Raw genomic sequence first — 9,673 nt, forward strand, 5'->3', positions numbered from 1 at the left:
AGTCTAAGCAAGCTATCTAGTGACTATAAATTTCAAGGCATGAGTTCACAAGGGGTCTCGCTAGACAAGGAACTTCTTCCACATAAGTTCAACGCCACTGACATCCCTAAATTCAAGGCAACATATAACCCTTACTTCCATCTAAGAGCTTTTGAAACTATAATGAGCATTAAGGGTATCGATAAGAAGGTTTTCCCCTCTCTGTTCCCACTATCTCTCGAAACCGTTTGTCAACAATGGTTCTTTTCTCTCGAGAAAGATTAAACTTCTTCTTGGGAGTCGATAACGAACGCTTTCATTGATAGGTACAAGTGCAATATTCAAGACGAAACGGACTGTAGACAACTCGAGATGTTAAAACAAAAAGAAAACGAAGGGTTCACTTCCTTCTTCAACAAATGGAGGGAAACTTCTGCTAATATGGTCAAGGCTCCTACCGAAAAGGAATCTATGAGGATGTTTATCAAGAATCTCCAAGGGAAGTATTCAAGGCACTTAAAGTACCAACACAATTTAAATACTTTCAAAGTTGTCTATAATATAGGCATTGACATTGAAGATGACCTTCTAAAAGATAATAGTGCGAGAGGAAAGAAGAGCGACCATCCTTCTTCTTCCTCTCCCATTAATGAAGTACATGCCACGAACGCCTCTAAACTGCGAATCCAAAGATCAAAGAGGGTGTTCACTCCACTTGGTATGAGTTATGAAAAAGCTTTCGAGAAGCTACATCACAAAGGCCTAGTCATGCCCATAGGGCCCATCAAAGATCAAGTTCCAGAAGCAAGGCCACCTAAGTGGGACCCTAATAAGCACTGCAAATATCACCAAGGAAAGGGTCACGACACTGAGGAGTGTTGGAAACGCAAAGAAGCTATTCAAGATCTGATCGATAACAATGAAACTTCCGAGATTCTAGCCATTGAAGATCACCAAGCATCCTTCGATCCATCACTTCTTATCACACCTGTAGGAGAGCCCATGATCGAGACAGCTTATATGACCTCTCTCGATGAAGTGGCCATGATTGGGGAGTATGAAAGTCTTTTCTTAGATAATACCAGGGAAGACTCGTCAAGTCTAAAAGAGGACGTTCGAAAATTAAAAGATGTCGTTGCCACGCTCTTGAATGTGGTAGAAGGATTAGCAAATCGGGTAATGGCCATCGAACAAAATTCTCGCCAAGAGTTTAATGAAGAACTCAATGCTCCTAAGCCACAGGCAAAAAGGACCATTGCAGAATACATACCAATAGGAACGCCTTACAATGAAGCTTTTGACTGTCTACATGATCAATGTCATATTCGCTCCATTGGTCCCAGTCAAGACCCTCCATCTGGAAAACGTTTTCCCAATGGGGATCCAAATTCCTATTGTCGATACCATAAAGGTCGTGGTCACACCACAGTATGTCTCGCTCTCAAGGATCGTGTTCAAGACTTCAGTGATTCAAATCTCCTTCATGTTCTTCCGCGCGACAAGAAGGCCAAGATCAGTAATAATAACAACAGTGGTTGTAAAGGGAAGAAGAACAACTATCCTTCTTTTTCCGGAAACACCTACTCTAGTAATAGTGTTGGTACTTTCGACCTTAGTGAGATCCTAGCCATGGGTAATCGAAAGCAACTGAGAAAGGATTTCACCCCTATTGGAATTAGCAACGATAAGGCTTTCGATCGATTCCATGCCAAAGGACTCATTACTCCCATTGGACCTATTCAAGATCCCCCACTTGAGAAGAGATCGCCTATTTGGAATCCAGACGAACACTGCAAGTACCATCAAGGTAGGGGTCATGCTACTGAGAGCTGTTGGAAGCTAAAGGAGGCTATCCAACATTTGATTGATAACAACAAGCTTCCCATGCGTCCAGTTAACAAGAAGAGCGAGTGATGATAAAGCAAACAACACAAGACAAGAGGCGAGCTTCAATGACAAGATTTCATTACCTCTTTTTCTATTTCTTTTTCATTTTTTCCTTTCCCCAATAAGTCTAGCATAACACCTTTCTTTTCCCTTAGATTATTTTTGTAGATTCTCTATTTATTTTCCTTTAATAAAAATGAGCATTTATTTCCTTACATATGATCATTTCATTATATTGCATTAAAAAAAAAAAAAAATCCATGTCGAATTAAGCACAAGGTATACCAATGATTTGAGGCACCCCTTGTAGCCACATCATATTACCTTTCACCCTTCAATTATACAATCCTTTCTTCATAAACCACTTTGAGCCTCGTCTAACGATATACCTTTCTTTTTTCAACCTACATCTACCTAACCTTGGGATGGGATGGTGTGTAACTTATGCAATTCTAAAAAGTCTTAAGTGATATCAAAAGATCAAAATAAAAATAAAAGCAAAAAAATCATAAAAGTGTACAAAAGGGTAAGTGTTCCAATGTCTTTGATATGAAAATATCTTTGATAAGAACACGTCTCAGATTGCGTCTCTTATCGAGTGCTCGGTACCGTGCCTGAGAAACATGAATGCAAGTGAGTGATAGACCGCATGATTGGGATTACCCACACTTATAAAAATAAAATAGATGCTAAAGCAAACGATAAAAGAGAGGTAAAAAAGAGTAGAAACTCAAGCATAAAAATACAAAGATTTAAAAGCAAGGTTGCACACCTTGGGGGCTTATCTAGGGTTTTGAGCATTTATCCCCTTCTTCTTCAGCCTTTAGCCTAACCACGTTACAACCCTTTAAAAAAAGACCTTTTTGAGGTATACACACTTGTGTGAGGTTCGACTAGAGTTACGTTCGGCCTGATTCCTAAAAGATACGTAGGCAACCTCACATTGGGGTGTGGCCGAAATAAACATGCATTCATATTCACATTCACACACCTACACCATGATCATATCAAGGGATCTCTTATGCTCATCCCTAATTACTTAGAGCTAGACTTGGGGGCTTGATCCCTACATCATTAGCTTACCTAGCCTAAGAGTCACCACCATTTGACTCTTTTAACAAATAACATCTTACCACACACTTAGCCCTTGCGGCCTAGCTTTAGTGTCACTTTCACACACATCACAGATAAATGACCAAATATACTTCCCTTAGGAACCCTTTGTCATGGAATCTTAACACAACGCTGAAGCATGCCTTATCATATCAAAATCATTCATTAGTCATAATTGTCATTGCATCACGAAGTATGAAGTGCTTAGCCAAATGCTTTTATCATGGAGTCAACCATTGAGATAGCCTGGGATGGATTAATCCTTGCACCTTGAGAGATAGTATCAAACAACGTTTGACTAAGCTCATTCAACATGCATCTTCAAAACTTTCGATTCTTTTTCGCGTCTTTCTTTTTCGGGAGAAAGTCGGTACCCTCCACAAAAATGACGGAAAATTTTTGCTTTTTTTGCATTTTCGAGTCGCACGATCACATTACAATGCACACACGGGTCATGAGTCACACGTGTCATTTCACTTTGAGTCGAGTCAACCTCGAGTCAATCACAGCGAGTCAAGATTATGCCTTGAGTCGTGTCGAGTCAATGAGTCAAGCGACATTAAACCTTAGGTCAACCCTAAGATGGTTAAAGAAATTGGCAAAGTTCTATAGTAAAAAATAAATACAGGTGTAGCAGAATAGGGAGGACCCTACTCCAATTCCTGGCGCCAGAGATATTTCAGTAGCGACAGAGATCGAAGCCTCTCAGAAAGGTGATTTCGACCTCATACAGCAATTTCGGGTTCCTTGGTACGCCAGTTAGCCCCTATAAGCAATTTGACATGATTAAGTAGTCAGTTTGATTACAATAACAATAAGTGATCGACCTGATGAAATATCGTCTCACTTAGCTGAAAGCGCCTAATAACGGAGACACCGACATACTGGTTTTAGCGGAAGAAAAGTTCAGGCGAGCTTTAGAGATCGAAAAACGTTGGTCTTCGGAAATTTTTCTTCAGAAGATTATCGCAACAAACGTTCAAGTACCGAAGCTCTATTGTTCAGAGACGCGTGAACATCTCCATCAAAAGCTCTTTACTCCAGAGACGCGTGGGCATATTATTCAAGCTCTTTTGTTCAGAGACGCGTGAACATTTCCATCTAGCTCTTTTGCTCCAGAGACGCGTTGGCATATCATTCAAAAGCTCTTTTGTTCAGAGACGCGTGGACATATCATCAAAGATATCCTATTTTCAAGCTCAGAGACGCGTGGGTATCCTATTATCAAGCTCTTTGTTCAGTGGCGCGTGAACATATCCAAAAAAAGAGAAGCTCTTTGTTCAGAGACGAGTGAACATCTAAACAGCAAGTTGGTGTTCCCTAGATTGTGGAGAGTTGTCACAAACAATTGAGGATTATTTCAAGAGAAGCAATCTTCGATGGTGTTCCCTTGGACGTGGAATACTATCAAAGCGGAGGAGGATCGTTTCAGGCAAAGCAATCTTCTATATTGGAAGCAGTTACGGGCGTAGCGGTTTTCAAGCGGGATGGCGTTCTCTAGCTTGCAGGAGGTCATCAAAACAAATCAATTACTTTCAGAGACGTGTGCTCGACGGTGTAAGATACGCGATTCTTAACTCTTTTATCTATTTAACTAATTCTAGTTTGCAGGTATCGGCGTTACAAGAATGATTTAGGATCGCAGAACGTTCTGAATCATTCTCCGTCCCTATCGCTACTTTGACTTTTGTTTTCGAAACTTGCGTTTCTCCAAACTCAGTCAAAGTGGGGGCTTCTGTAGACACCCATTTGTGTCTCCCCAAAACCAAACCCAGTTATGAGTACCTTTCACGTCGAATCATAATCGAATGAAGCGAAAGTGTGGAAAGTCTAGTGTTGCGGATAGTTTTAATTTCTTTTCTCTTCTCCCTGTTTTTGAAAACTTATTTTAAGAAAACAGCCAATCCAGTTTGGTTGGTCCATGATATGGGTCCAATAGTAGTGTAGTTGGATGGGGCTTGACAAGAGCTTTGCAACGATATATTATAAGCCCAATTCCGATGAATATTGAGGAAGTTATGGCCAATTTACCAAACTGGGCCTGGTTTGAGCCTTATATGCGGCTCAATGATCTAGGAGAGGGCCTAATATGATTTATCATTCCTAATTCAATTAGGAATGGTTTTAGTCTTCTAGATTCTTCTAGAAGGTTCTTTTCATTCCTAATTCAATTAGCATTGATAAATTGACTTTTGTTGACTTTTCAGAGTTTTAATTAAAATCAAAGAACATTTTTGAGGAAAAGATATGATTTTATCCTCCTGTACGGTAAAATATTTATCTTATTTTAGAAAACGCGTCAAAAACAGGGTTACCGCCAAACGCCAGGCATTGGCGCCTGGCGCTAAGCCTGGCGCCTGGCGCTGGCATTGGCGCCTGGCGCTAATGTTGGCGCCTGGCGCCAATAAGCTGGAGTTGGCGCCAGCTCTGTTTTAGGTGCGCCAGATGCTCTGTTTTGATATTTTATCTTTTTGGCTGATTTTCTCTATAAATAACGTATTAAAAACTTCGTTTTCATTCATCAACGACCAGTTTTAATCCATACTCACCTACAACCAGTTTTCAATTCCCTTTCATTCTCTTTAATCATTCGCTAATTCTCATCAAGATTTCCTTAATCATTCACCATCTCTCTTTCTTTCTCTCTCTTTTCTAAACTTGCTTTTAAATACAAAATTCCGCATTCGCAAGATTTAGAAACACCTAGCCATATTCGAAGTTGCCTTCACCCTAGACGTGAAAGGTTTAATTTCTGAGGGTTTGGTCCCAAATCTCTCTTTCAATTATTTAATTTAATTGTTTGTTTATTATTTTCCTTGAAGTTACTAACATGTGTATTTTGTTATTAGAAAGAGGTACGAGGCATCAAAGTAAGTACTTTAATGCTTTAATTGATGTTATGATGTAGAAATCATGTATAAATTGTTATTATGATATTCCTAGTACCATGTCTAGGGTAAATTTAATATTAAATATGATTGTTATGATGCCTTCTATGTTCTTCCTAATATTTATTCATGTTAGTATCATGTTAGGGTTGAAGATTTGATTTTTATTGCTTAGTGACATGCTAGGATTTGTTATTAATCTTGTTAGTATCATGCCTAGGATCTTGCTATTATTATGCTTTAACATGATTTATGATTATTTTTATAATTGTTATGATTATAATTTTATTATTGCTATTATTATAATTATTATTATGATTATTATAATTATTATTAATTATGATTGCTATGATTATGATTTGATGATTATAATATTTATTATAATTGTTATTGTGATGATCATTATTATCATTGTTCGTTATTATGATTATGATTGTTTTAATTAAAATTTATTTTTATGATTACAATTTTATTGTCATGATTATTATTATGTTGCTTGATTATTTATTATTATGTTGCTTGATATTTATTTTTATTGCTCGATCACACCTTTTATACATGTTTAAAGGGAATTGGTACTTGTAATCACGCTTAATAAGATAATTAATAATCTTGTTTAGGGTTAATTGTGATTATAATTCAAGTGATCGCCAATAATAGATTTATTTGTGCATTATATTCAACCAATATAGATAAACAAGTTTAGGGTAATCCTATTGATTGCATGTTAGTCAGAAAGCGCACATGAATACGATCTGAATAAAGTAGAGGCCTATTATTAGGGCAGGTTCAGTCTCTTTTAGGTTGGATTTGTAACTTCATCCCCGAACGTTCTAGACCTTATGGAGTTGACGATCTCTTGGATCGTTAAGGGGTGTAACCTTCACCCTGTGAATGGTTTACAAGTTCCTAAAACATGTTGGCGACTCTTTTGCTCTATCTTCTTCCCTTTTGGACGCCACCGTACTTTAGTGTATGATCACAGTGGGGTTCAAGCAAAGGGGATTAACACTTGAAATTATTCCCCACACCGCCAAATTCCTTTGTCGGCCTTCCTCAAGCATGGAAAGCATCATCGGCATATTTCTTCAAGCATAGAATGACACCAAATTCGTACGTCGACTTTCCTCAGGCATGGAAAGTATCATCCGGTAGGTTTCTTCAGGCTTAATAGAAAACTACCAAACTCCTCAGTCGGCTTTCCTCAGGCATGGAAAGCGTTTCAACGAACGTTATCCGGTGGATTCCTTCAAGCATAGGAAGCCGCCAAACTCATTTTTCACCGATACACTGGTGCCAGATACGTATTCTATCCTTTTACTCTTTTATCTGTGGAATTAACATTTTTTTTGCAGGTATCGGCGTATAAAGAGTGATTTAGGATCGCAGAACGTCTTAAATCATTCTCCGTCCCTATCGACTACATTGACTATCGTTTTCGAAACTGACGTTTCTATAAACTCGGTCAAAGTGGGGGCTTCTGTAGACACCTAAAAATGTCTCCCCAAAACCAAACCCGATGATGAACAACCTTTCACCGCCACTATTGGTCGATTTTAGTATTTAATCCCGAGAGTGCTTAAAAAATCGTATTTGATTAAATTCATATTTTTGAATAGTCCATGGATTAGTCTTGATGTTTGGTAAAAGCATAGTTTTAATTTCAGCCCAAACTTATTATTTAATTTTAGCCCAAACCTTTTTATTTTATTGTTTTATTATTTATTTTTGGCCCGAACCTTTTATTTATTTTTGTTGCTTATTTTCTTATCTTAGCCCAAATAATAATAAATCAGAAAAAAGGCCTGAAATTATCAGTCGACACTTAAAATGCTGAACGAAATTAGGGTTAAAAATGTATTTAGACGGAAAAACGGGCTGAAAATTCCCGCGCCACGGCAGGAATCCACCATGTCACGGGAATCATTCCCGTCTGACGGTGGGATTTCCCGTAACACGGAAAACTTGTTATGACACAGGAATTTCCGTGTCCTTTCCGCGTAAACCCTTAACGCGTTTTCTTCCCCGTTTACTAAAATTTCCCGTTTAACTAAAAAATTCCACCGTGTCACGGGAATCATTCCCGTTTGACGGTGGGACTTCCCGTGTCACAGTACAGTTTGCCGTGTCGCGGGATACTTTTTTAGGGTTTTTATCATTTTAGGGTTCCGTGTGTTCCCTCAGCACGTTTTCTCTACAAATACCCCCTCATTTCTGATGTACGAGGAATGAATTAATTTCTCTAGTTTTTTCTCTCTTCTATGCTCTAGCCTAAACACTAGCCTACCCTTCTTATTTCAAAATTTCTTCTTCAAGTACTCCAAGGAGTCCATACTTTACTCGTGGTTCTGTCCTTAAGCCAAGGCGTGAAAGGTAGAACTGTTTGAGGGTTTGGCCCCAAATCAACTCTACTTAATTTAATTTAATTTAATTATTGTTTTATTATTATTTCCTTGGAGTTACTAACTCGTTTATTATTTAGTAGTTGAAAACAAACAGAATCAAAGTAAGAAATATGTTTCTCTTATTTCTATTATTTTTCTAACGATTTTATATTGTTGGAATTATTGCTAAATTGCTTCCAATATTAATGTTTATTCTATTATTTTTATGATCACCATATTTTATGTTAAAGGGAATATGTAATTTAAAATCACGCCTAATAAGATAATTTGGACAACCGGTTTAGGTTCCTTTTAATCTTGTTGCTTAATTCAAGTAATCACAAATGTTTTATAATTATATGTTGCATTAATATTCAACCAATTTAGCTTAATAATAGATTGGAGCGAATTGAATATTTTGTTTGTATGCCTTTGAGATCGCAGGAATTGTTTTTTACTATAAGAATCGAGTAGAGGCCAATACGGGCGAATGTGATTCCATGACTCACTTCGTACCATCATCTCCGATCCTCCTTTCGTGGTTTCGAACCATATGGAGTTAGTAATCTCATGGATTATGAATGGAGTGTAACCTTCACAGGTCGATTGTTGTTGCCTTCGTTGTCCCTTATCGTGGTTGCCTTTTTATGATCCGTGAACGGTTTACAAGTTCCTTAAAAACTTGTTGGCGGCTCCCTACTTTCCTTGTCCCTAATCGTACATGTCAATTCCCACTTCCTATGAGTGCCAAGCATATTCACACATGCTCTTAACGTAGGCGCACTTCGAGCTACCCCTACACCATGTCACCACCCACGCCCCCTTTCCCTTGCAATCCTGCACACCATGTCACCACCCACGCCCCTTTCCTGCACACACCTAATAATAATATTCTATTTTTTTATTAGCTTAATCTGAACACAAGGAAAATTAAATTCTATTGGACATAATTAAATGTCATTAGCTTCCAAACAACTAAAATTTGTTTCTAAAAACTCTGTAATGTTCGTAGAGGAAGAAGAATGGCGGGAAGTGTCCTAGAGTTAATGTATTGGTTGCAACTCGTACAAGAAAATCTGAGAAGGCTGTGAATGCAATCAATTTGGCAAATAACACCCATGCAGTAGTAAGTTTATAATTTTTATGTTTGTTATTTTCCATTTAACATTTACCATCTTATCATCTAATTTAATATTGTTTATTTATAGGATGAGATAAATAAATTAAAGGAACAAAGAGAGCAAGGTCTTAATGAGAAAACAAATGAGCAAATTATTCAGGATGTGCTTGGCAAAGATACACATGGGTATTTGAAAGCTCATGGACCTGGTAGAAGTATTACGCAACATTTTAAAGTAAAGCCCTCTCGAATTGATCTTACTCAAGAGGTGAATGAAGTTAAAAAGAAAGCAGATCAAGCAA

At 37.8% G+C, this 9,673-nt stretch overlaps 1 long non-coding RNA gene across 1 annotated transcript in view; it reads left to right on the plus strand.

Moving 5' to 3' along the window:
- Positions 1-9,358, plus strand: part of LOC145584547 (uncharacterized) — a 30,888-nt gene extending 21,530 nt beyond the window's left edge. Inside the window, exon 3 of the long non-coding RNA XR_014100365.1 lies at positions 9,264-9,358. This is a non-coding gene — a long non-coding RNA (uncharacterized LOC145584547). The remainder of the gene's footprint in view (positions 1-9,263) is intronic.
- Positions 9,359-9,673: the final 315 nt, after the last annotated feature.

Source organism: Chenopodium album, chromosome 2 (assembly GCF_948465745.1).
Source record: "Chenopodium album chromosome 2, dcCheAlbu1.1, whole genome shotgun sequence".
In the NCBI taxonomy this organism is placed as follows: Eukaryota; Viridiplantae; Streptophyta; class Magnoliopsida; order Caryophyllales; family Amaranthaceae; genus Chenopodium; species Chenopodium album.